The 27,908-nt window shown below is 36.7% G+C and overlaps 1 protein-coding gene across 15 annotated transcripts in view; it reads right to left on the bottom strand.

The window, feature by feature from the left end:
- Positions 1-27,908, bottom strand: part of CD36 (CD36 molecule) — a 214,882-nt gene that overhangs the window by 57,681 nt on the left and 129,293 nt on the right. For 4 of the 15 annotated variants that reach the window (XM_036246795.1, XM_036246794.1, XM_036246793.1 and 1 more), the window contains 2 exons: positions 23,791-23,853; positions 21,656-21,714 (listed from right to left, as the gene is read on the bottom strand). The exons of 2 other annotated variants lie outside the window; for them this stretch is intronic. The gene's annotated coding sequence lies outside the window, so the exon portion shown is untranslated. Of the gene's footprint in view, positions 1-21,655; positions 21,715-23,082; positions 23,123-23,790; positions 23,854-24,984; positions 25,073-27,908 lie in introns of those variants that run through there. 9 more of the 15 variants (XM_036246797.1, XM_036246799.1, XM_036246791.1 and 6 more) reach the window with 5 other exon arrangements.

Genomic DNA, 27,908 nt, shown 5'->3' with positions numbered 1-27,908 from the left:
AAAGTAAATGGACTTGTGATAATTGCTCAGCAGACACTACAGTGACAGATTCTAAACATACAAGCCTAGAGCACAAAGACAGTGAGAAGCAAAAAGAGTCTCCTATATAATCTGAGACAGGGCCATGAACTAGCAGCATGGGGAGACATGGAAAGCAGGGTCCAACTTGGCTGAATACCTTTAGATGACCTAAGCCTTAGATATGCTCCCAAATTCTCCACACAGCCTTTCCACTCCTTCCCCTCCTGTCAAAAGATGGGGTGTTGGGGGCCCAGCTGGGGAATGAGGTAGATCCAGGCTGAAACCAGTTTGCCTGAAAATGAGTATATGGATACCTTTTCCACTGCCACATTAAGAACTTGAGCAAGCAAAAGAATACAGGACTCTTTTCTAGGGATACGGACTGGAGCAAGAGAAAAGTTTGTTGACATGACTTTTTTCATGAAGGTAGGGTGGTGAGGGAGGACCGTGAAATGGTCCAGACATTGTCTGATCACTCTTTTCTTTTTTTTTATCCTCACCCGAGGACATTTTTCACTCAGATAGAGCGGGAAGGAGAGAGAGGAAGAGAGAGAAACATCGATGTGAAAGGGACACATCGAGTGGCCGCCACCCATACGACCCAACCAGGGCCGGGGACAAACTGCAGCCAAGGTACATGCCCTTAGCGGGAACCAAACCCGGGTCTCTGTGGACCGCAGGCTGACGCTCTAACCGCTGAGCCAAACCGGCCAGGGCTGTCTGATCACTCTTGAGCAGTAATGTTAAATAGAAGTATAACATGAGCCTTGTATTATATATACTTTTGAAATGTACTTTAGCCATAGTAAAAGTATAAATACATTTAATACTATATATTCCTTAGCCCAATGTCATAAATACTGTCATTTTAATCAATATAAAATTATTAGTGAGATCTTTTCCTTCTTCTTTTGGTACAAAGTTTTAGAAGTCTGATTTTCCATTTACTCTTACAGCACATCTCAGTGGGAACTTCCTTCATTTCAAGTTCTCAAGAGTGACCAATTGCTACCATATTGAGCAAGCAGCTCTGCAATGAGATTATATTCATTGGCCACAATATTAAACATAAAAGGACAATCACCAGATATTTCAGTAACACCTCTGACGTGCAAGAACAAAATTAAAAACAAATAAGCAAACAATAAGAATGAATAGAAGAAATGGGAATAAAAACACTGAATAATTTTGTGATTAATGTTTTCAGACAACTAAAAGAAGATAAAGCATCATGAAACTAGGGAAACAGAGAATCATGAAATCATTTAAACAATGTCTGTAGTGATCACACTGTCAGTAAAAGAGCTGGGATATTGGAGTAGTAGCATTACAGTACAGGTAAGCCATTAGCAACATAGAGGCTAATAGAACAGATCCAACATCAACACAATGGGAATTTCCACAGGAAACAAAATAAAAACCGGAACAATATGAGGAAATAAGACTAGAGTGCATGAATATTTTCTAGAGTTGAGGAATATAAATCTCCAGAGTTCAAAACACCATCTAGATACAGCATGGTGGATTAAAAGGGTCACAGGCCAGCCTGGCGACTGTGGCTCAGTGGGTTGAATGTCGTCCTATGGACTGAGAGGTCCCGGTTCTATTCCTGGACAGGGTACATGCCCAGGTTTCAGGCTCGATCCCTGGTGGGGGTCATGCAGGAGGCAGCCGATTGATGTTCTTCTCTCACATCGATGTTTCCATCTCTCTCTCCCTTTCTCTGTCTCTAAAAAAATCAATAAAAATAAAATGGCCTCAGGCCATGACCTACTTGCCTGTCTTTGGAACAAAGAGAAAACCTTAAAAGTCTCTGATAAACTTGTAAGTAATGTCTCATACAAATCAGAAAAAAACAAACAAACAAGCTTTGATAGCAACACTAGGAATATAAAAATAAAATGAACACTCTCTTGAAAAATCTGAGGGAAAATGATTTCCAGGTCTCATTCTATGTCCAAGCAAGATTTTAAGAATGAGGATAAAGACAATTTAATATAAACCAGGTCCCAAATTTTACTTCTGTTTTACCCTTTCTGAGCAATCTCAAGGAGCTCTCATAATATAAACTTCACTCAACAAGGAAGTAAACCAGGAAATCAGAGCACGGAGAATTGAGGAAATAGCTGATCTGACAAGACAAAGGGACTTCCCAGAAAGAAGGTGAAAGGAAGTTTCAGCATAAAAATGTGAGCACCCAGGAATCAAACCACTAGTGTTAGATCAGGAGGACAGAAGACTTAAGGAGGCAATTACAACCACCAGGAAAAAAAAAAAAAATTATAGCAGAAAGAAAGCACTCATTATCTACTTCTTGGCTCTGCTGTTCAGAAAATTTATAATAATAATGTAAATGGTCAATAATGTCCAAAACAAAGGAATTACATTGATTGAGTTGGGAGAAGAAGAGCATTGTGGAGATGGGTGAAACAGATGAAGTGATATTGCTTGTGGAACTGTAAAAGCTAGATACTTTCTTGCACAGGAGGAAATGCAAGGCTAATGTGTAAAACAAAACAAGTTTTAGAAATCAAAGAAAAGCACTATAACTATGTTATCTATAAATAATTCTAATTGTTTTCTTTTGGAAAGAGACATGGGAATGGGAGAAGGGAGGAAAAATAAGCTAATTATCTTTTAATTTCCTCTAAACTTTAAGATACTATTTGACTTTTTCCATAACAAACGTTCATTTGGTATTCAAATACATTTTAAAACAAGGTCATATTTGTATTGAGCTGTGCTCACTAACTGTTTACCAGTCCTTTACATTTTTTTTCTATCTTGGGATTCTTACACTTGGTTTGGCTGAAATGAACCTTCATTTTCCAAAACATTTCCCTGAAAACCTATCTTATCAGGATCCAGCTTTATTTTTCTATTCTATTGAAAGGATTGAGGCCATCCACTATATAATCTTAAAATCTCCACAAAAATAAAATACTTGCTTCACCCAGGTACTATGATCCCTCACCTGGAATCCTTAGCATTTATGAAGGTATTTTCATGCATGGATAGCTGTTCAAATTGATGTTTTCAAGAGGGGTTGGGTGCTAGAAATTTCTAGAACTGTCATTTTGCTGACATCATTTCTGTTTAGTCTGAACATTTCATTGAAGTCTTTATAAATAGTTGCTATGTAATTCAGTACATCAGAAAATCAACACACATGCATTTACATCTTTTTTTTCAATTTTTTAAAATCTTCACCCGAGGATATTTTCCATTTATCTTTACATGCAGTGGGAGAGAGGGAAGGGACAGAGAGGAAGAGTGGAGGGGAGAAAGAGAGAGAGAGAGAGAGAGAGACAGAGAGAGAGAGAGAGAGAGAGAGAGAGAGAAATTTTAGTGTGACCCCAACCAGGGCTGGGGACTAACTGTAACAGAGCTACGTGCCCTTGACTAGAATTGTACCTGAGACTTATTTGTCCTTGGGCTGACACTCTAACCACTGAGGCAAACCGGCCAAGGCATGTATTTACATCTTTGTTGCTAATTTGACCAAGATATTATAACCATTTGCTTACCAGCTCCCAGTTACTTCCACTTTAAATCTAGAATACACTCTCCTATTAAAATTATCTTCATTAATATCTTTTAAATCCTACTTGGGAAACTTTAATGTAATAGTACATACAAAGGAAAGGAAATAGAGTCATAGATTCAGATAACAGATGATCAAGTAAACTTTGATTGGAAGGTAATCTGGTATAACTTCCCATTTTAGCTAAGAAGCAGAGATGACATTAAAAGTTACTTTCTCAAGGTCACAGATAGTAAGAGAACAGGGACCAAGTTTATGTCTCCTGATTCTGACGGCTGAGAGGGATATTAAAAATCATTTGATCTAAATGATTATTTTTCAGATGAGGAAACAGAGTATAGGAACAAACTGTTCATATACAGTTTGGCTTCATGGAAGAGGGCCACATAGTAGACCTGACAAGCTTAGGGAAAGCCCGCAGGGTGCCTTACACACCCAGAGACCAATCCCCTCACAAGGTGGTCTGAATACAAAAATCTCTAACTAAAAGTGGGTCATGGTGGGTAGTCATATCCTAAGTCTGTTCCTTCCTTGACAACGGTCAATCTTTCCCTTTGAAATGTTCTATTGTCTTTGTATATCTAAGATAACATACCTTTAAAATGTCAGAGTAATCTTTTCCAGAACACAAGACCACATTGTTATCTTGTTGCACACATAGTATCTCTATGTGCTATAAATGTTCATTATGAACTATTCTGTACTCATCAATGTAAAAGAAGTATGTGTCTTTGTGTTTTGTTTTTTTATCCAAACTCAGATATTTCCCCACTTTGCTTTCTCTACCTCCCTAATTGATTCGAAAGTATAAAACAAGCTGCAAAACAGCCTTTCTTTTGAGCATGAGCTCGAGCCATTACGATTTTGCTTCCCAGCAGTAATCATCAGTTTGGCTCTAATAAACTCTTGTAAGACTCTTTCTTAGGCTGGTCATTCTTTCGTCAATAGCTTTTAAAATATTAACCATAAGATAATTTTGTACCCATTTTATAGATGGGAAAACTGAGACAGAGAGAGGTTAATAATTTATTCACAGTCACAAAACTAACATGTAGCACTTGAATTCAAATATATCCAATGCCATATAGCCTATAATGTTTCCACTTGGGAACTGCTATAAGGGAAAATTCCAAGACTTTCCATAAAGCTTTCTCCCTAAGCTTTTTTGTAGGGAGAAATTATAAAGAGTAGAAGTAAAGCTTTGGGCTAAATGAGAGAAAAGATATTTGATAACTCATTTATTCATTTAAACACTTACTAACCATTGATTAAATCCAGACTCTGAGTTTGGCCCTAGGATACAAAGTTGAATAAAATAATGAACAAAATAAGCTGATGAACAAAACAGACCTAGAGACACAGAAGTAGGGGTCAGACTGACAAACCTCAGAGGGAAAGGGTGGGGCAGGGAGGAAAGAGATAAACCAAAGAATTTCTGCATATAAGCATTACCAATGGACATAGACAACAATGCTGTGGGTGGGGGAGGGGGTGGGGGATGAGAAGAGGGTGTCAATGGGGGAAAAGGGAGAAACAGCTGTACCAAAAATAAATTAATTAAAAAAATAATAAAATAGAGTCTTTAATAGGTTGTAGCTTATTGATAAAAAATTGACCATGAATAATGGCAGGCTTCAATGGATAGACACTTTCTTTTTTTTTTGGTACGTGCCCCTAGCAGGAACTGGACCCAGAACTCTCTGGTCTGCAGGCCGATACTCCAACTGCTGAGCCAAACCAGCCAGGGTGATAGACACTTTCTAATCAAACAAGAAGGAAAAAGCTTAACACAAGCAGAAAGAACAGCATGCCTAAATGCAGAGGCAGGAAGAAATAATATATTTGTAAAAATCACAAAACTTGTTTTTAGGGAAGTAGCAGAAAGTGAGGCCAATGGCTGGAGACTCGATTTTGAAGACCCTTGCATGATGTTCAAAGGAAATTAAATGTATTCTATAAGCACAATAGAAGCATTAAGTAATTTAAGTAGGGGAAGTAACAGGATAAGAGTTTTCACGTTTATTTTTTATTTATTTATTTATTTTCTAGTCCTCACCCGAGGACATTTTTTGATATTTTGTTCAGATAGAGTGGGAGGGAGAGAGAGAGAGAGAAACATCGACGTGAAAGGGACACATCGAGTGGCTGCCACCCGCACGACCAACCAGGGCCGGGGACAAACTGCAACCGAGGTACATGTCCTTAGCGGGAACCGAACCCAGGTCTCTCCGGACCGCAGGCCGACGCTCTAACCGCTGAGCCAAACTGGCCAGGGCAAGAGTTTTCACTTTTAAAAGGTCATATTGAAAGCAATAAATTGGGTCTAGCTGGTGTGGTTCAGTGGTTGAGTGTCGACCCATGCACCAAGAGGTTGCCAGTTTGATTCCCAGTCAGGACACATGCCCAGATTGTGGGCCAGATCCCCAGTGAGGGGTGTGCAGGAGGCGGCCAATTTATGTTTTCTCTCAATGATGTTTCTATCTCTTTCTTCCTCTCCCTTTCTTCTCTCTCTAAAATCAAAGCAGGAAAAAAAAAAAAAAGCATTAAATTGGGATGAGAGTCTACCTAGAAGACTAATAATATAATACTGGAAACACATACGGTTCAGACCCAAAATGTGCATTTTGCCCAGTGAAGAGGAGAGCTTCTTCTAGACAAAAATCAGAGTAGTGAGAAAATACTTACAATTAGGGTGGCAGCTGTCTCCAAGAGGGCTGTGAAATTGAGAACCCAGCCCTACGAGTCATGATCATGAGTGGGAGAAATATTCTTGCTAAACTTTTTTAATGACATTCTGGAACAAAACAGCAGTGGTAGAAAAAGGAGAAGTAGCCCTGGCCGGTTTGGCTGAGCTGTTAGAGCATCGGCCCATGGACCAGAGAGTCCTGGGTTCGGTTCCCGCTAATGCAGGTACCTGGGTTGCAGTTTGCCCCGGTCCCGGTTGGGGTTGTGTGGGTGGCAACTAGTCGATGTGTCTCTCTCACATCGATGTTTCTCTCTCTCTCTTCCCCCCTCTCCCTCCTGCTCTATCTAAAGATAAATGCAAAAATGTCCTCGGGTGAGGGAAAAAAAAAAAAGAAGAAGAAAAAGGAAAGGTAATGAATACTGGAAAGAACGAAAGCAAAAGCCCCAGTAAAAGCAGAGATAAAACACTGCAGGCCAAAGGAAATGGAGAAGTTAGCATTCTTTTATTACTGGCTGTGGCTGAAGTAACAACAAATCAAGGAACAGCGGAGCAGATAGCGAGGGCACTCACACACGCCTGTTGGTATTGGGAAGTATTTAATCTCCTAATTTCTCATTTTGCCCACTTCTCATTCCAGGCTGAGGTTTGGCTCCCAAGGCAGTGAAGAATCAGGGCGGCACTTCCGTGTCACCGGGTTGGAGGAGAGATGAAGGGGAGGAGGACAGGGAACAAAGGCAGGGCTCCACTGCAAACAGCCATGGACCCATAAGCGAAGACAGTGATCATTAGATTTATTTAGTCTGAAGTCAGTAATTGGACTCAGTTAAAGTGGACCTTATCAGGAAGAAGTAACAAATAAAATAATAATATGCACCTGCCTTTGGTGAAGATATTTATAATCTATCTTCTTTGGCCAGTGGGTGAATAAAATATAACTGCATTAGGACAGTTTAAATTGGTAGAGACCAAAGAGAGAAAGAGAATTTAAATCTAAAGCCAGCAGAAAAAAAGTAGACTCTCCAAGGAACAATCTGGGTAGTTTTGGAGTGCCACTGCCCTGGCCACTGTGGCTCCGTAGTAAGAGCATTGGCCCACACACAGAAAGGTTGAGAGTTTGATTCTCAGTCAAGGGCATGTACCAAGGTTGCAGGTTTTATCCTTGGCCTAGTAGGGGCGCATGCTGGAGACAACCAATCAATGTCTCTCTCATATCGATGTTTCTCTCTTTCCTCCTCTCTCTGTCTCTGTCCCCCTTCCTTCTCTCCCTTCCACTCTCTCTAAAAAATTAATAGAAAATATCCTTGGGTGAGGATTAGCAAAAAAAAACAAAAAAAACAAAACACAAGAAACAGAAAACAATTACCACTTAGAAGTGGCCACTCTTTGCCTTTATGGCTTAAATGCTCTGGAGAAACATGGATTCAATATAAGTAAAAAAGAGAAAGCTGCTATTTTATTCTGTTATAATTAATACATTTTTTTTTTATTGTTTACAGTATTACAGACACTCTACATTCTCCCCTTTTGCCCCCTTCCACCCAGCTCCTGCCCCCCCCCCCCACTATTGTCTGTGTTTATGGGTATGCAGTACACTGCTGGTGCAATGCAGACTGGTGCAGCCACTGAGGAAAACAGTATAGAGTGTCCTAAAAAAATGAAAAATGGAGCTGCCATTTGACCCAGCAATCCCACTACAGGAAGTATATCTTAAGAAGCCTGAAACACCAGTCAGAAAGAATATATGTACCCCTATGTTCATAGCAGCATTATTAACAATAGCTAAATCTAGAAACAGCTCCAATGCCCATCAGTACGTGAGTGGATAAAAAAAAGCTGTGTTACATTTATACAATGGAATACTATGCAGCTATAAAAAAGAAGGAACTCTTACACTTTGCAACAGCATGGATGGATCTGGAGATTATTATGCTAAGCAAAATAAGTCATTCAGAGAAAGACAAATATCACATGATCTCACTTATATGTGGATTCTAAAGAACATACAACAACTATTTTAAAAAATACGTGATGTGTAAAGACTTCTCAGAAACATACCAAGTACAGGAAATATTTCAGGTAATAAGACTGATTGACCCTAGTCCTTTTCTTAAAAAAAAACTTTATTGTTGAGAGTATTACAGATATCCCTCCTTTATTTCTACCCATTGACCCCCTCCTCCTGGTTGCCACCCTGCCCCAGGCCTTCGCCACCCTATTGTCAGTGTCCATGGGTTATACATATACACATATAAATTCTTTGGTTGATCTCCCACGCCCCCCAGTATTTCTCTTGTCTGTTCCATGTTTCCATGCTTCTGGTTCTATTTCACTCATCAGTTTATTTTGTTCATTAGCTTCCACATATAAGTAAGACCATGTAATACTTGTTTTTTTCTGACTGCCTTATTTCACTTAGCATAATACTCTCCAGGTCCCTCCATGCCTTCTCAAAGAGTAAGAGATCCTTCTTTTTGATAGCTGCATAGTATTCAATGTGTAGGTATACCATAATATACCACAGCTTTTTTACCCTACTCCTTTTTTGTTGTTCTTAATATTCACCTGAGGATATTGTTCCATTGATTTTTAGATAGAGTGGAAGGAGGAGAGAGAGAGAGAGAGAGAGAGAGAGAGAGAGAGAGAGAGAGAAGAGAGAGGGAAAGAGAAAGAGAAAGAGAGAAACATGGATATGAGAGAAACACATCAATTGGTTGCCTCCTGAATGACCCTGACTGGGGCCAGGGATTTGACCTGCAATCCCAGTACGTGCCCTTGACCAGGAATTGAACCCTTCAGTCCACAGGCAAATGCTCAAACCGCTGAGCCAAACTGGGCAGGGCTGCCCTATCCTCTTTCATTTCCATTTCACATAGGTGCCTGCTGCTAAACTGGACACACAAAATACTCCTTCACAAAAAGCAGTAACATGTGTTCATCTGCAGCAAACTGCTACACAGTAATATAAAGAATATGCATATCATAACCAAAAATATATTATGCAAACCTGACCCTACATAAAATAAAGAATGGACTTCAAGAATACTAATTTCCCAAGTAACTAATAGATATTTTAATATGTATTGGTATTATTCTCCTTTTATTACTGTTAACAAGGAATTAAGTTTGTTTTCAGGATTCTATTGTAATTTAACTACTGAATCATGCAGATCTAAGGATCCAGAATGCTGCCATTAGTTGTAGACTTGAGTGAAACCACAAAACCTGGACGCATGATGCCTATCTACAATGTAAAAATACTTAAGCCTTGTTGGTCAATTAAAAGGTAAAATGCTTAACTGAAATTTTAACTTCTCCTTTTTAATTTCCTGTTCAGTAAATTATTATTTCTGGCTCACAAAACAGAACTACATGTTTTCCTGTAAAACACAAAAGATAAAATAGGATCATGCAGAGTGTAAACCTTAAGGAGAAAGTAAAAAAAGTAAAGTTCTCTTGATTAACAAGATTATATGATGAGGCAGAGGTAGAAAACAAATCACTCTCTTTTGTATTGCCTTTATGTATTTTAAGACCAATCAAAGAAACTCAACAATGGAGAAACTTAATCTTATATATGGGATTGAAACCTGAATTCATTATGCAGCTCATGTTTAAAAAGAATATATTTATAAATCAAAGAAAGTAATATATTTAATAATATTCCAAGTGTTGTAAATATTACATTATGGAAAAATATGTTTCTATGTGTGATTTATGAAATCAAGGTTCATATATAGTCTTATCTCATCTCCTCCTCTTCCCCCTTCCCACCCTATAACACCTCTTTTACAAATTTATGATAAGTTATAAAGCAAATTATAAGTATGGGATAATTGTCAATGTTTATAGTCATTTTAAATTCATACAATACTGAAATATTGAATTTTTAAATTTTTTAAAATTGATTTTAGACAGAGAGGAAGGGAGAAGAGAGAGACAAACATCGATAGGCCACCTCCTGCATGCCCCCCACTGGGGACTGGGCCCACAACCTGGGCATGTGTCCGGATCAGGAATCAAACTGGCAACCTCTTGTTGCATGGGTTGATGCTCAACTACTAAACCACACTGGTCAGGCTGAAATATTGAATATTACCCAATCACGAATTTGGGTCACTTACTAGATATTCTTTTCTTTAAGCAAAACTTATAATATAAACTTATTATATAAAAGAAAAAGTAAGATTATCCAATTTATTTTAGTAGATATCTAGAATATCTAAGTAAAACTTTGGCATATATATTTTAAAATAAATTTATATAACTTCAACTTAGATGCTTATTTCTAGAAATATGTTTATTTATAATAATTTCCAATAAAAAATTTTAATAATCTCTGATTATTAAGATCTTTCTTATGTAGCAAGTGAAAAGTCTTTAATTTACAAGTAGCTTTCATTAAAATTAAAATGTTATTCTGTATATTTTATATATGCCAATGATACATATTTTTTATTTATGTAAATTAGTTTTAATGGTTTAAGTGTACAAAAGCTAATTAATTCCCTAAATAATTTGTGCATGTTATATTTATTATACACAGATTAAGTTCCTCCAGTGCTTCTTATTGGTCATCAAATTGCTAGCATAAGAGGAACAAAATTTTGTGTTAAAATACTCAATGTGTGAGCATACCATAGGGTTTGGGGAGAAAATTATGAGAAGATTCTATTAGAATTTTACAGCCAAAGTAGTGGAAAGTGGGTTTCATAGAAATAGGGTTAATTACTGAAATAACATTTTTTTTTTTTCCGAGAGAGAGAGAGAGAGCGAGCGCGCGCGTGCGCAGCTCCTGACAGTCAGGCCATGACCCAGTGCTGTCTGCTACTCCTACTGTCTCTGGAAACTGGCCTGGCACTCATAGTCAGGCCTAGGTGTCCTCCTGTTAAACATAAATAACTTCACAGAACATCAACTCTAGACGAGACCACATGATCATGATGTATGTAGACAAAAACAAGATGCTCTGTAATCCTGTTGAAAAGAGACCAATTATGAACATTGTCTATGCTACATATACTACATACTTTGTTTTTCTTATACATACCAATTTTTTAAATACTACTGTGCTAAATCTAGTCCAATTTAAACAGCTGTTAAAACTAAGCTAAGTGCTACAAGGAAAAACCTCATTCTCCACTTTCCTGCATTCAAGTGCCAATCCTTGTTTTCTAAAAGGATTTAAAACTAGATTAGATAGTGCATGTCCTATCCTAATCTTATTTTGCCCTCAACCCTTTGCCTACATAGCAAGCAACTGCTGGGCTGTCATGCCAGCAATCTGATCCAACTTCTCATTTATCTCCCTTCACAACCAGATCACAACCTAGAAAATACACAAATTCTTGCTATCACCTTTTGTTATTATTTTTATTGGTTCAAATACTGCATCATTATCTCAAGATATGCAAATTCTTGCTCTAGCCTTTTGCTATTATTTTTATTGGTTCAAATACTGCATCATTTTCTCAAACTCTTTCTTATTCTTGAAATTTTTCTATTACTTTGAAGCTACTTTTTAAAAATCATAGTTTGAATGATTAACTTTTTAAAAAATTTATGCTTTTATTCCTCATTACAACTGGCAAATGTTTCATTAATCTGTAGCCCTTGCAAGAGTAAAACAAGACAAATTCCTTAAGCATTCTTAGGCTGAAATTTTAATTGGGATAAAATGAGATAATCAACAAAACAAGAACCTGATATTTCCTTTCAAGTAGCTCACAGCTTGACTAGGAAGATAGATAAAAAATAATGCTCAATGTCACTAATCATCAGAGAGATGCAAATGAAAATGACAGTGAGGTACCACCTCACACCTACCAGAGTGGCTGCCATCAACAATCGACAAACAACAAATCTGGCAAGGATGTGGAGAAAAGGGAACCCTGGTGCACTGCTAGTGGGAATGCAGGCTGGGGCAGCCACTATGGAAAACAGTGTACAGTATCCTCAAAAAAATAAAAGTAGATCTGACATTGGACCCAGTGATTCTACTTTTAGGACTATATCCTAAGAAGACTGAAACACCAATCAGAAAGAATATTTGCACTTCTATGTTCATAGCGGCACTATTTACAATAGCTAAAATCTAGAAACAGCCTGAGTGCCCATCAGGAGATGAATGAATAAAAAAGTTGTAGTACACGCCCTGGCCAGTTTGGCTCAGCGGTTGCAGCGTCGACCTGCGGTACAGAGAGACCTGGGTTCGGTTCCCGCTAAGGGCACGTACCTTGGTTGCAGTTTGTCCCCGGCCCTGGTTGGTCGTGTGGGTGGCAGCCACTCGATGTGTCCCTTCACATCGATGTTTCTCTCTCTCTCTCTTCCTCTCTCTCCCTCCTGCTCTATCTGAACAAAAAATGGAAAAATGTCCTTGGGTGAGGATAAAAAAAAAAAAAAAAAAAGTTGTAGTACATTTTTACACAATAGAATACTATGCGGCTGTGCAAAAAAGGCTCTTACCCTTTCAGACAGCATGGAGGGAACCTGCAGAGTATTATGCTAAGCGAAACAAGCCAGTTAGAGAAAGGCAAGTTTCACATGATCTAATTTATATGTGGAAGCTAATGAACAAAATAAACTGATGAACAAAATTGATCCAGAGACATGGAAGCAGGGAACAGACTGATGAATCTCAGAGGGAAGGGGTGGGGGTGGGGGGGTCAAGAAGAGATTAACCAAAAAATGTATATTCATATAACCATAACCCATGGACACAGACAACAGTGGGGTGAAGGTCTGGGTGGGTGAGCGGGAGTAGAGTGGAGGGTCAATGAGGGGAATAAGTGGGACATCTGTAATACTCTCAGCAATAAAAATAATTTTTAAAAATAGACAATTATAATACAGTGTGACAGAATGAATGCTGGGTTAGGGAAGGCTGTTAAAGGACAGCTGGCACTGGAAGTGATAACGAGAGATAATGAAATACAGGTCTCATTTTAAAGAAAAAGCTTTCAGTTGTTTACCATGGAGTATATTAGCTGAGAGCTTGTCATATATGGCCTTGATTATGTTGAGGAACTTTCCTTCTTTATTTATTTTCTTAAGTATTTTCATCAAAATGTATGGTTTATCTTATTGAATGCTTTTTCTGCATCTATTGATAAGATCATACGGTTTTTACCCTTTGTTTTGTTAATATAATGAATCACATTGATCGATTTGCATATGTTGGACTATCTTTGTATCCCTGGAATGAACCCCACTTGATTGTGATGTATTTTTTTTTTTAATGTATTGTTATATTCCATTTGGTAGTATTTTGTTTAAAATTTTTGCATCTGTATTCATCAGGGATATTGGTCTACAGTTTTTTTTGTGTGTGTGTTATCCTTGCCAAGTTATGATATGGTCTCATAAAATGTGTGGGGAAGTAATGCCTCTTCAAGTTTTTGGAAGAGTTTGAGAAAGATAGGATCAAATCTCTGAATGTGTGGTAGAATTCACTAGTGATGCCATCTGACCCTAGACTTTTATTTTTTGGAGGATTTTTGATGGTTGCTTCAATTTTCTCACTGTTGATTGGTCTATTTATTATCCTCACCCGAGGACATTTTTTTTTCATTTTTTGTTTAGATAGAGTGTGGGAGGGAGAGAGAGAGAGAGAAACATTGACGTGAAAGGGACACATCGAGTGGCTGCCACCCACACGACCCAACTAGGGCCGGGGACAAACTGCAACCGAGGTACAAGCCCTTAGCGGGAACTGAACCCGGGTCTCTCCGGACCGCAGGCCGACGCTCTAACCGCTGAGCCAAACCAGCCAGGGCTGTTGATTGGTCTATTTAGATTTCCCAATTCTTCATAATTCAATCTAGGAAGGTTATATATTTCTAGGAACTTATCCATTTCTTCCAGGTTATTGAATTTGGTGGCATAATCTTTCATAGTAGTCTAGTATAATCCTTTACATTCCCATCATGTCGGTGTTAACTTCTCTTTCATGTCTTATTTTGTTTATATGAGTCTTTTCTCCTTATTTTTTAGTGAGTCTAGCCAGGGATTTGTCAGTTTTTATTAATCTTTTCAAAGAACAAGCTCTTTGTTGTATTAATTTTGTTGCACACAAAGCAATATACAGAACATATATCATCGAATTGTACACTTGAAACCTACATCATTTTATTAACCAATGTCATCCTAATAAATTTAAATGTTAAAAAGTTTCCAAAAAATACAGGTCTGGGTAAAGGGAACGAAGGCATTAATCCAAAATATAGTTCCATAGGAAAACATACAACTGGGGAAATACAGATATTTTGGTAAGGCTTTGCTAAGGTGCATGAGTGATATAAAGACAGGACAGGGCACTGGAGAGGTGGGCATAAATGACATAATGAAGACCTAATATAATGCATAATATACCAGACTGTTTGTGCCTGAATGACTAGAAATTACTTTCAAGAATTTATCTTGAAAGCAATATAGAGCTACTCAAGGATTTTAAGGAAGGAATGCATGATAAAATTCTGGTTTAGGAAGATGCCTCTGGCACAATGTGGAGAATAGATTGGAGAAAAGGCCAGAGGTAATCTTTTGAAATAATCTAGGCAAGAAAATACATGTTGTGGGAGATACGAATCAAGAATGTCTTCTAGGTTTCAGGCTGGAGTGACAAGATGAAAAAAATAAATAAATAAAAAGAAATAGGAAAATAATAGGACTAGGTTTGGGGAGAGGGGTCAGTTCTAGCTGGCATTTTCACTAACTAGATGTAATATCCTGGGCCAGTTTCTTACTCTCTCTGAGTCTGTTTATACATTCTTAAAATGAGAATAACACTACCCACTTTAAATTTATTTTGACAATTAAATAATAACCTTTTCATAGCACTTATTATGTGGAAGGCCCTTATGTATTTTATATATAGTAACTTATTTTAAACAATTACTCTATGAAATAGATACCTTTATTATCTCTATTTTACAGATGAAGAACTAGAGGAACAGAGAGGTTAACTAATTTGCCCAAGGTCACAGAGCTGCGAAGTAACAGATCCAAGTTTCAAACCATTAAGTGTGGCTATAGAAAATTTACTTTCACTAATAACTTACAATGCCTCTTATTAAATACTAGGAATTTTGCATAATTATCATTAGAGTGCCTTGTAGGCACTCAGTGGATGATAAATAGCTATTATAATTATTTAATCTATCCATTTATTTAAAAAGTATTTACAGAGTACATGTTTATGCACCAAACACTAGTATAGATTCAAGCATAGTGAGAGACAACCCTGTCTTGGGCGTGTTTACAATTTAGTGTTGTACCTAAAAGGCTCATCACAAATCAGAACACAATGACAAGGTTATGTGTTAAAAGATAATTTCACTTTAGGATGTGGACCATCCACATCTAGACTTGACCAGCAGTCACACAGATATGAGTCTGAAACTCAGGGAAGAGATTAGAGCCACGAGCTGTAGCACTGGATTTGTTCAACATATAGATTATAGGAGAAGATATAAAAATAGGTAAGATCACTTAGTAAGTGTTGATGAGGAGGAAAACAGAAAAACTTCAAAAAGGGAAACTTGGGGAATGACATAATGGCTAGGCAAGGGTATAAAGCTCACTTAACTTCTATGGGCCTCAGAGTCTTCACTTGTTAAAGTTAATAGGTCTTGGTTTAGGAGTATTCTAAGAACAATTCCCACTTCTAATGTTTACAGCTTTTGGTATGAAGATATGTGAACATTTGGGAGAGCAGTTCAAAGTAGACTTCTAGCTTTAAACCTCAGAAAACAAGAACAACAAAAAACCCAGCTTCATAGCCATGCTTTGCCATGGTAAATAATTATTAAGTAGTTGTCTATTTTACGCAAAAGACCATTCACATTGCTTCTATTGCTTTTATTCATCTGCAGGATTTCCGCTTAAGAAATGCTCTCGCTGTTACTACGTACAGAAGTTCTGCATGGGAAATTTTAGAGGAGAAAAAAATGGCATCTTTAACTCTCAAGAGGAATATTAATCGAGTAGAGAAGGTAGTGCTATTAAGTATAGTAAGCTTCCCTTCAGTTTGTCTTCTGTACCAGAATTTACTTTTTTTTTCTTGCCTAAACTTGTTTTTCCTGACTCCATGTAGTAAAAGATAGAATTTTAGTGAACTATTTTAAAAGGACTGCAGTGTAAGGATGCATTACACAGAGGCGTGGAAGACTCAAGTGAAGAAACTTTGGAGAGGCTCTCCATGAGGTCAGGAAGACATTCTGACCAAGGGATGAAGGAAGAAAACAGATGACTGACTGCAACCCTACCACTTCCACCTCCAGAGAAGTGGCCACCACTTCCAGAGAAGTGGCCACCACTTCCACCTCCAGAGAAGGTTTGGGGAATATATGTGACTAGGCTAGAAAAGGATGACTACTATACATGCTACGGTTTCCCACAAAGTAAGAACTCACAACTCATACCTGGAGGCAAGGTTAGCATATTTTGAAGATAATCATTGGACCCAGAGTAGAACTCACCAAGCTAAGAGTTTTTCTCTAACTTTATCCAAAACTTGGTACACTCCATGCAGATATCTAAGAGAGTGAGCGCAGAAGCAAGCACCTCTAAGCTTTGCATGCAGACTGGAGAAAAGGATTAAAACCAGTGGAATTAGGTGAAATGAATGAGCTTTTTGGGCTCACTCAGTGAGAAATTATCAGTGTATATGAGTTTAAATACTTAGTGTAAGTTAAATTACAGACTGTTTCTCTATTAAATTTTATAATTCATTTTTAGTAGATAATCTTTTCTATATTACAAAAAAACAAAACAAACTCTACCCAAACATGCTGAGGACAAGGACGGTGTTAGAGATGGTAATGCTGCATAAAACCACCAACCTGAGAATTCTCACACACAAAAACTGTGCAAATCTATGTACAGATAACCCTTGAACAACACGGGTTTGAACTGTGTGGATATACTTATATATGGATTGTTTTTCAATAAATACCTGTATTGTTTCAATCTGCAGTTGGGCGTCCAAGAATGCAGAGGGCCAACTGTATGAATTGATCTATGTCTTTTTATATAGGAGACTTGAGCAAACACGGATTTTTATATCTGTAGGGATCCTGGAACCAATCCCCCTTTGATACCAAGGGGCAACTTTAGTTTTGGGGCAGTTGAAAATTTGGATATAATTTTCACATGTACAGAGGGTGCATACCCCTAACCTTTGTGTTGTTCAACAGTCAACTGTATTGCTTTATAGTAGAGATATGTCAATTTAGATATTGCAAAAAGATTGAGATTGAAAAAATAGATTTTTAAATGTTGAAATGGTCATATTTTTTTTTAAAAATTTAGTTATAGTCCTTAGTGGAAGGTGAACATTTTAGGCTAGAAAAGATTTAGATATAATATTTTTGAATAAATGAATAAAATTGATCTATTGAGTATTTATTATATGTCAGGCATTGGGCATTGCTGGTACTAAGTTGCAAATGACCTCAGCCTTTGAGGAGTTATCAGCCTAGTGAAAGGTGTCAACTTTAGGTAAAAGCTAAGGTCTGCATGCAGTGCCCTTATCACTGCTGTGTCCTCTTGCATGGTAATTGCTCATCTCCATGTCTGCTTAGATGTAAGTTTTGACCAAGCAGCTCTTAAAAGGATGAGCTCATAAAAACTAGAGGTTTCCATAGAAACCAGAGATCTTCCCCTTATGAGACCAAGTTAAACTTTAGATTAGTGTTTGTTCCTCATTCAGACAAAACAGTTTAACAAGAAATAAATTTAGGAAGCTATCAAACCTAAGGCTTAGAATGTACACTATTATAACTTATTTTATTTGGAGGAATAGCCATGTTCTGTATGTTACTTAGCATTTTAAGAGTCAAGTATGCATTCAGAAAGACAATGGCAAGAATCTAGGAGTGGACAAAGGAAGCAACTCTGTCCAGCATCTTCCTTCTACTATTTCTGTAAATATAGCAGCCACTCGTTTGACCTATTTTCTTTGGGAGATTGATGGTTCATTAAGGGTTCTGTCTGTCTGCAGTGGTGGGGAAAGTGTCCACAAAATTCAACCTATGCTTTCATAATTTGCAAAGTTAACAGATTTTATTTTTAACTTTCAAAGGGTTTCATTCTACACAAATACATTTTAGAACAACTATCTGTAAAAAGTTCCTGGATCCTTATAAAAGTTTAGAACAATATTGTTTCTAGTAACAGAACAGTGTCTGACACATAGTACTCATACATATTTTTTAACAAATGTATCAATGAATAAATGAATCTGAATGATAGTGACTTCATCATGTATCCCATTAAAAAAAAACAGTGGTTGTTTTTGATTTGTTTGTTTTTTGCCATTTTAGGATTCAGTCTTAAAGTAAGAATACTTGTCAAAAAGATCCTGCTTACTTACTAAAAATGTATGCCTGCTGCAAACAGATACTATGCTTGGTCCAGGCTAGAGGACCACCAGACTGAATAAACTAACTTTTATCATTTCTAAAATTTTCTAGAATGACACCAAGAAGGACACTTTATAATGGCATCTTTTACTTTTCAAATAGAGTAATAATAGCATAATAGAATAAAATGAGCCCCCAAATGTCTATTGGACTATGCTCTTAATTTTTAAAACCATGACACGACAACTAATATCCTTTCTGATGTCCTAAAATTAAAATGAGAGAAATGTAAGATTTATATTTAGAAGATTTAATGAAAAAAAAAACAAACCCCACAATATTAAGAGAGAGATGAAACTACTATTAAAGAAAAATACTGTCCTTATTCCACTTTTAAACTTTCCAAGCACTGAAGGGCAAACAATGCTTTTCTCTTTGAGCACGCTCTGGAGTTCTTGGTGAATGCAGCCAAGCTGTCTGTTCTGTCCCGGCTGTATGCTTGCCAATTTTCTGTCATTTCCTCCTTTGGATGATAGGGTTTGTGTGACCAAGGTCTCTGGGTATATTTCAAAACCTCTTAAACTATTAAACAGTGTACCACAAGGACCTATTTAAAAGTGTTATTTATTCTCCACAAGGCTAAATTTGTCAAAAGACACAAAGCAGAATTCACGTTAGCTTTCCTCACAAAGGGACAGCTAGAAAGCTCACTGTAGGAGCAATGGCACACGAATCGCCCTTTCTAAAAGAAACAGTTTCCAGTGGCTTTGCCAATTTCTGTGCTTTGACATAAGACACACAAAACAGTAAAACTAATTATTTACTAAGCTATATTTCTTTTTATATTCTCTATGCACTGATGCTAGTTTTAGACTATTTCCTTTTCCTGATGAACAATTCATTGTAAGTGGAGAGAATCCCTTCAGATTAGGCAGCTTTTAGGATTCCAGTAACCTGATATGTAAACACAGACCCACTCCTTCTTCAAGCACCTCCCTGCGCCCTGTTCCAGATCACTCTATTTAGTGTGTGGTAACTGGTGACACACTCTACAATTTTTATCCCCCCCCAAAAAATCAAAAACAAAAAGGCAAGTGACTAACAAAACTTTTTCCCTTTTTATTCATTTTAAAGCATTTCTTTTTAAAGAATTTAACTGTAAAGCTTAGTTTATAAATACTAAAAATATTAGATTAAATCCCCTAATTAGTCATCTTAATAAACAATTTGTATCTAAAGCAAAATTAGCTATAATCATATCCGCAGCAATATATTACAATGTACTCATGCTAAGAAAAACATATTCTTTCATTTAGTTAGCCCACTCTGTATTCTTTTATGGTCTTTGCCACTGATTTTTACACTTGGACGCTTTTTCTTTCTTTCCCCCCCTAACAATGATTCTTGTGAGTTCAGGAGCTTATGTTTTGTCCCCAGGTGGAAATTGTTTGATTATCCTCAGGTTCCTGCTTGCTTTCTTAAACATTCAGAGCAGTTCACTGCAAAGTTGTCATTGTCCTTTACAAAAAGATCTAATTCCAAATAATTACTGTTTGTGCAGTGCATCATTTGAAAATATTTCTCCCTTTCCCTTGTCAGGATTACAGAAGTCTCATATATTGCCCAACAAATTCCTTTTATTATTTAGTCAGGTTGCCTGGGAACAGGTTGCCTACTTACTTATCTTCACCTGATCCCAAACCCACCTGAGTGCTGAGTTTTTCTCACAGGAAACAAACAAGAAGTTAACAGGTATAAGGATCAGCCCCAAATGCTTATCCCAGAATTTAGCACAGCTTCAAGCAACCATTCTCCAGAGAATAAAAGGAAGTTAGCTTTGTAGAATAGCCCGAGTCAGAGGTTACTGCTTTTATGTATCCACATTTAATTTACTGCTTTTATGTATCCACATTTAATTTTTGTATCTAAATATGAATATCATTAAGTTTCCTTTCTGCGTAAGTCACGGTTCATTGCAGTTTCCTTCTCTTCTATATCCATATTAGGAAACAAACCATGTTGCAAAAATACTGCTGTGCAACAAAATCCCCTCCCCCAAAAGAAGATATCTGGTACCCACAATTAATACAACTTCTATGATCACTAATGAGCAATACATTTATGTATGAAAAGATTATTTTCTTTTCTTCTGGGAGTCAATTTGTTAAGAGGATTGGGACTTTTAAATTATTTCTTAAATATACTTGTCAGTCTTGACAACACTGCAAAAAAACATTATCATAGTCTTATGAGCAAAGGTCATTCCACTTCTAGTCTCACTAAAATGGTATTTTTCCAATTTGGAAGAGAAAAATTGAATTGGTCAGATTTTTAGGGTATTATTATTTTTTTAAAAGAGTAACGTTTTTAAAAGCCTATAAGAAGGTAAACAGATTTTTTTAAAAAATGAAATCAGTCTAGATTACTTCATTCATGCCAAACAAACTTAGAGAACATGAAGGAATAAAAATTTCCAATAAAATTATACTTTTAAAAATAATTAGAAATTTCAGTTTTGTGAAGCTTCTAAACAAAAGGCATGAAAATGTGTAAATGGAAATTTCATAGGATGAATTTAGAAACTAGTGGAAATGTGAAATGTGTTAAATGTGCATTTATTCATCCATATAGTCAAAAATTTCTAAATCTTTTTTTTTTTTTTCCTCACCCGAGGACATTTTTCCATTTTTTGTTCAGGTAGAGTGGGAGGGAGAAAGAGGAACAGAGAGAGAGAGAGAAACATCGATGTGAAAGGGGCACATCGAGTGGCTGCCACCCACACAACCGACCAGGGCCGGGTACAAACTGCAACTGAGGTACTCGCCCTTAGCGGGAACTGAACCCGGGTCTCTCAGGACCGCAGGCCAACGCTCTAACCGCTGAGCCAAACCGGCCAGGGCAATTTCTAAATCTTTTAAAAGACAATTATTACACTAGAGATAATTTACCTTTTCAAAGAGTTAAAAATAATGATTATTATTATTTACTAGATAATATCCATTAATTACTTATAGCCACATCCCTAAACAAAATAATTTTGCTCACCAGTTTCTAGAGGATCTTGCTTGCCCAGATGCAGGGTTTTAAGAGTGGCTTCAGAGAGACTGTTGTAGGAGGAGACGCAGAAAATAAACACATGATTTTTACAGCACAGGAGCTGAGAATTCAGAAATGAGGCATGGGGTCCTGACCGTTCATCTGTCTTTAAGGTTATTCTGACATCTGAAAGCGACTGACATCCTGAAACTTCTAGTACTTCGGACACATGCCTAACACACGATAAATATAGATTCCTGACACCTGAGCTGGATGAAATTAAAGTCAACTTGATAAATCTCACTCATTTGTGTCTCAGCTGAGAAAAATAAAACCCTTAATCCTTTTCCTGTTAAAACTTGTTGTGCTCCTTAACAGATAGCTGCTGTGCTTATGAAACATGGTAATTCAAATAATCAATCATTAATAACCAATTTGCTTCTCTTCTTGATTACCAATAGTTGTGACAGTGTTGAGACAGTTTCAAATTTTCTTTTTTTGATTAGGTATAAAAGAAAGATAGTAGTGAATAGTAAGTATTATTTATGTAACAGACTTTTTTAAGTAACTTGTAGGTGAGTCCTTGAAATGTGAATATCTTTTGGTAAACTTTCTAGTATTTTTTCTCCTATCTAGTTTCAGAAGTAATGGTCCTTTTTTGTTTGCCTCAATTAATGTGGTAGAAAGTGTTATGCATTGTCAGGTGCTTTTATTTAAGTTAATCCTTCGATATAGTGTTATATTGTAGTTGATTTAGATTGAATTTTGCTTCATACTATTGGTAAACATACAACTGAGGCTCTAAACCTCAGGCTGAGCAGATCCTGTGATTAAAGTTATTACTCTGAAAATATAATGGCAAGATTTATAACAATAAATCACTCTCTGAGATTCATTTATTAAAAATCTCAAATTCCATATTAAAATAAACTGAAGATAGGGACTAGAAAAGTCATACCACTGCCCTGAGATTTTGAGGCGTTCAACAGTTTCAGTTAATATTATATTTTACAGAATAGCATTAAGTTAATTTTATCTTTTACAGAACGATCAATTTTGCAGTTACTATTTTCTAAATAAAATTGATATGTAATCAGTAGTACATACCATTTCAGAAAAGAGAATGACATTTTTTGCAAATTACCAAAATTATTATTTTCATATTTTAATAATAGGTCCCATGTATTAAGTGCTGGAACTTTGCTGGGAAGATATCATATAATGCCATTCTCTTTTCCTAATTCCAAAATATTCTTTCAAATCAAGTTAATATTTTTAGGCCCCATTTTGAGAACGTAAAACCGAAACCGAAAGGTTAAATATTGAAAATTGAATCATGGACAATGGCCAATAAGTGGTTCATATGAGAGTAGTTTTTACTAAAATCATGTTTATTTCACATCTTGCAATATAGTGACAGATTTAAAATGCTTTACCTGTATCAGATTAGCCATCCTATGAGTAATTTCAAGACTTCTTTAATCAAAAAAAAAAAAATTTAAGGAGGCATAGGAATGGTTTGTATTGCTAGGACACCAGGCAATCCCCAGAAGGATTATGTCCCCAAAACAAGGGAAAGATAGATTTATAAGTACAACTCTAGCCAGGGTATTCCTCATGTGTGGCCTTCACATTTTTCAGTTTGTCCTTGTCAGTTTCTACAAGTAGAGTTTCACTTACCAGAGCCTCGAGAGCTAGTTCTGAGGGCCACCTATCAGCCCCAACACCATGTTGGGAAGTCAGAGGCTGAATAAGGGACACAGGTGAGAAATATCCATGTGGCAAGGAGTTAGCAGGTAAGAGCTGGTGGTCAATATCAGGGAGATCTTTACAAGAGAAGGAGGTCCACATTCTCAATCATCTTAGAATGGAACCCTTTTCATTATGGAAAAAAGGGTTGTTTGTGTGTGTAAAAGTTTTTCTATTACTTGAACTAGAAACCTGTTAAACAAAAAGTCTTATCAAAGAAGTAAGAAGACACCCTGGCCAGTTTGGTTCAGCAGTTGAGCATCAGCCTGCGGACCAGAGAGTCCTGGGTTCAGTTTCTACTAGGAGCACATACCACAAAAAAGAAAAAAAAAAAAGTGAGAAGACAAACTAAAAATTCAGTGAACGTGGGATCACACATATTTTCTGTGACTCACAATAAATATCATAGCATGTCTCCAACATTGTAAGCACCATCATCTTCAAATATGGATTATGTCCTATAAAATAAGAATAGAATGTCCTAAATTTCATTTCCATGAATTATATATTCATTATTGTTCAATTATTCACTCCCTGCTGGGCATCAACTTATGACATGTAGGAGGTGAGGGAAAGGGAAGAATAGTGATGGATTGCTCTAAAAAATAAAAAAAAAAGACTGTTGCTCTAGGATAAATAACTAGGACAAGACCCTAACCTTCTTCATCCAGAGAATAATCATAAATTTTATTCTGAATTGAACTTCAAAATTAAACATTTCATCAGAGAATGTCAAATTAGCCCAGGACTTCCCCTCCAAAAAAACTGGTGGCCTTTCAAGTATTTATGACCCTAATGTTTTGAACTAGACAAAATCAAAATCATGTCTGTTTTGTTGTTGTTGTTGTACAATGAGTGACATAACTTTATTATTTTTTTGTTACTTAAAGTATTATAGATGTCCCCCCTTTTTCCTTCCATTGACTTCCTCCTCCCCATCCCCTCTCCTGCTTTCCCCAAACTACTGTCTGCGTCCATTGGCTGTGCCTTTACACATGTAACTTTCAAGTTGAACCAACAATCCTGCTGTTAATTGCAGCTTTGCCAGGTGTTAATGGAATGTTTCTCTCAAGATATTATTGTGGAATTTCCTACCTCTGTGTGAAAATGTTTTCTCAGAACAAGCAATTCCATTTACCTGTACATATGTGAAGCATCATTGATACAGTGGCAATAGTACTCATATTTTCTCTCCTTCCTAACCCCTCCCGAAATCCTGTTTCTCTGATGCTTTGAGTGCTGTCCCTCTCTCCAGTAGCCTTCTTCTCCATTCAGCTAGCATCACTTTGTGTACTTCATCAAATATTAACAGCCTGGACTTCATCCTTAAGTATGTCTCAATAAGTGTGTTTAGGACTTTTAATAATATGATGCTTTTAATAAAATTCCCTTTAGAGACATTCAGATTTTAAACCAAAAGTTATTCTTTATTTTATATTCTTGCCCAATGTGTAAGAATTAACAGTAAATTGTCCTTGAATCCCTGGCTCTGCAACATAACATAACAAGGGAAGAAATAGTCTGTGGCCTTATTGGAAAAATTTGGCATAAACCCCTGTTTAAAACAATAAGAATTTAAAAGCATTAACCTGATAACTTGTTTTTAGGAAAAACACATTTGGAAAACGCCCTTGGATTATTATCAGTTTGCACAAAGGAGATATTCAGGATCTGAAAGACATTTTGGTGCTAGTTTATAACTGATTTGTTAGCACACCCTGCTTACCAAGGTTTTCTATTTGTGTGTCTGTTTATGGTACCATGTTAGCATGGAATAAATAATTTCACATAAAACCTTCTTTATAAGAAGCATTTTCCTGCTTGATTGCTGTGACAAAAACTTAAAGTTTATCTTCTCTGCTTAACATGCTTTATTCAAATCTGTACATGAATGAAATGTCTTTATTCTAAACACCAGCTTAAGATAAAGCTTTTATTGTCAATCTCAAAACTGACTTTAGGTGAGAGTGATGGCTATATGTTTGCTATTCAAAAGTAATGAGGATTGATGGAAATATTTACTATTGAAAATAATATAGTAGAGCCCTGGCCAGTTTGGCTCAGTGGTTGAGCGTCGGCCTGCGGACCAGAGAGTCCCGGGTTTGGTTCCCGCTATGGCCACACCACACACACACACACACACACACACACACAAATACTCTAATAGAGTAGTGCTCTTAAGTCTCTGAAGTCTAAAGGTATTGCTAAATTTTATATCCTTATTGTTTACTTCCTTCATTGTATCTTCATTAGCTGTAAGAGCCTTATCAAGGATCTGCATAAAATATTATAACCCCAAAGCAACATCCTTTCCTTTTAAAGTGGATGGGCAATCATTTACTCATTTATTATTTTATTAATTCAACAGCAAGATATATTGAGATTCTATTTGTGTGTTTGGCATTGTGCTACTACTCCTTTGGGAAAAAATCTAAATGAAGAGACAAAGATTATTCTCTCAAGTATCTTTTTGTTTGGTAAAGAGAGACTGAATTGGTCATCAAATTATGATGTATTATTATAAACTGGGAAGAACAATGAAACAACGTGTCATTGTGATAAACTAAGCTGAATAGTCAGAGAAGTTTTCCTAATATGAAAAAAAAATATATGTATATATATATAATATATGTATGTGTGTGTCTGTGTGAGTATGCATTTGTTTACATATGTATATGAGTGTATATATGTATAGAGAAGCCTATATATTAGGAAAACCTCTCTTACCTCTCAACTTACCTTATCACAGTGTATCATTCCTTTACAATGTATCCCAGTTTATCTCAGTTTATTATAATACATTGTGATTCCTTCAATAATACCCATCTTTCTTCACTAAGCAATAAGATACTTGGTAACACTCACATTGGCTATTTACTTATCACTTGTATGTATATATATATATACATACAAGTGATAAATATATATACACACACACACACACACACATCTATATATATATTATATACACATATAAATATCTAAAAAAATCAGTAGGTATTAAATGGCAAAGAATTAGGAAAGCATTCAAAGGTAAGAGATCAGCAACTGTAAGGAGCCTGCCATCGACAGGAAGGAGCATAGTAGACTCAAGTAAGTGAAAGCAGGGACAGAAGACCAACGTGACTGGGTGACAGAGGGCAGGGTAATATGAGATGATTAAGAATGTTAGGGAAAAGCCAGATGGCATAGGGATTTGTAGAGATTTATCTAGGAAGACACTGAAGAATTTTAATCAAGAGAGATACATGGCTAGATCTGAATTACATTGAAAAAGCAGAGCCCTGGCCGGTTTGGCTCAGCGGTTAGAGCGTCGGCCTGCGGTCCTGAGAGACCCGGGTTCGGTTCCCGCTAAGGGCACGTATCTCGGTTGCAGTTTGTCCCCGGCCCTGGTTGGGTTGTGCGGGTGGCGGCCACTTGATGTGTTCCTTTCACATCGATGTTTCTCTCTCTCTGTGTTCCTCTCTCTCCCTCCCACTCTACCTGAACAAAAAATGGAAAAATGTCCTCGGGTGAGGATAAAAAAAAAAAAGAAAGAAAGAAAAAGCAGATTTTCTGACAGCAGCATGACTAATGTATCGAAGAGAGGTAAGCATGGATGTGGAGAAATTAAAAAGGCAACTATTACTGACTTTAATTGTAGCTTGGTCTAAAACGGATGTGGGAAAACAACAACGTGGATTTAAGAACTAGAAGGTAATAGCAACACATTCAGGTGGTGGGGGAGTACATGAGGGAAGGCAAAGAAGAATAATTGAAGTAGTTTTTAAACTGAAGCTGTTCTAGAAATCATTCTATACCCTAACATGAACATTTATTCCTCAGATAACATATGGAAAGGTATCTAGCTAACTGATTGGCATATAGCTGATGATGAAACAACATTTCTTGAATAAAATTAAGTGAATGCATAAAATCGAGTACAGTGTAAACATGAGTCAACAGTTCTATGGCAACACCAATATACCTTTTTCATTTGGGTTATCAGGACATTTTTACAAGGCTATGGCAGGGAGAGTCCTAACGAACCAAGTGATACCTTAGGGACTGGAAGCCCAACGAGACAGTCATTTCTCATAGAGAAAAGACCACAGGACACTGAGTGAGTTCAGTACTAAAAGAACAAAATTTAAAGTGACCTAGAGAAATTGTGCAAGAGTCTTGCACAAATATAGCTATGTATATAGAGTTGTAATCTAATGGAAACTTGGGTCCCCCTGGACTAAGAGCAAATAATATCCACAGAACATAAAGTCCTTCTCCAGCAAAACAAAACAACAGGCCAGCAGCCAATTATGGTAGCAGCCAAGCAGATGTCCCACTGGTTTTTAAATCAGATGGAGCCTTGCTTTGTCGTAATTATTACTTCCACCCTGCAGCACTTTCTGTTTGCAATTTTTTTTTTCAGTGTTATCACATAATAATCAGCTAGTAATCAGATAATTCTTATGTACTTTCTTGGTGAACAATTGTATAAAGCAGTGTCTACTACACTGTAGCTCTATGTTCTTCA

The sequence above is a fragment of the Molossus molossus genome, unplaced genomic scaffold, assembly GCF_014108415.1.
Source record: "Molossus molossus isolate mMolMol1 unplaced genomic scaffold, mMolMol1.p scaffold_m16_p_7, whole genome shotgun sequence".
NCBI lineage: Eukaryota > Metazoa > Chordata > Mammalia > Chiroptera > Molossidae > Molossus > Molossus molossus.
This window is presented reverse-complemented; position numbering and strand designations above follow the sequence as displayed.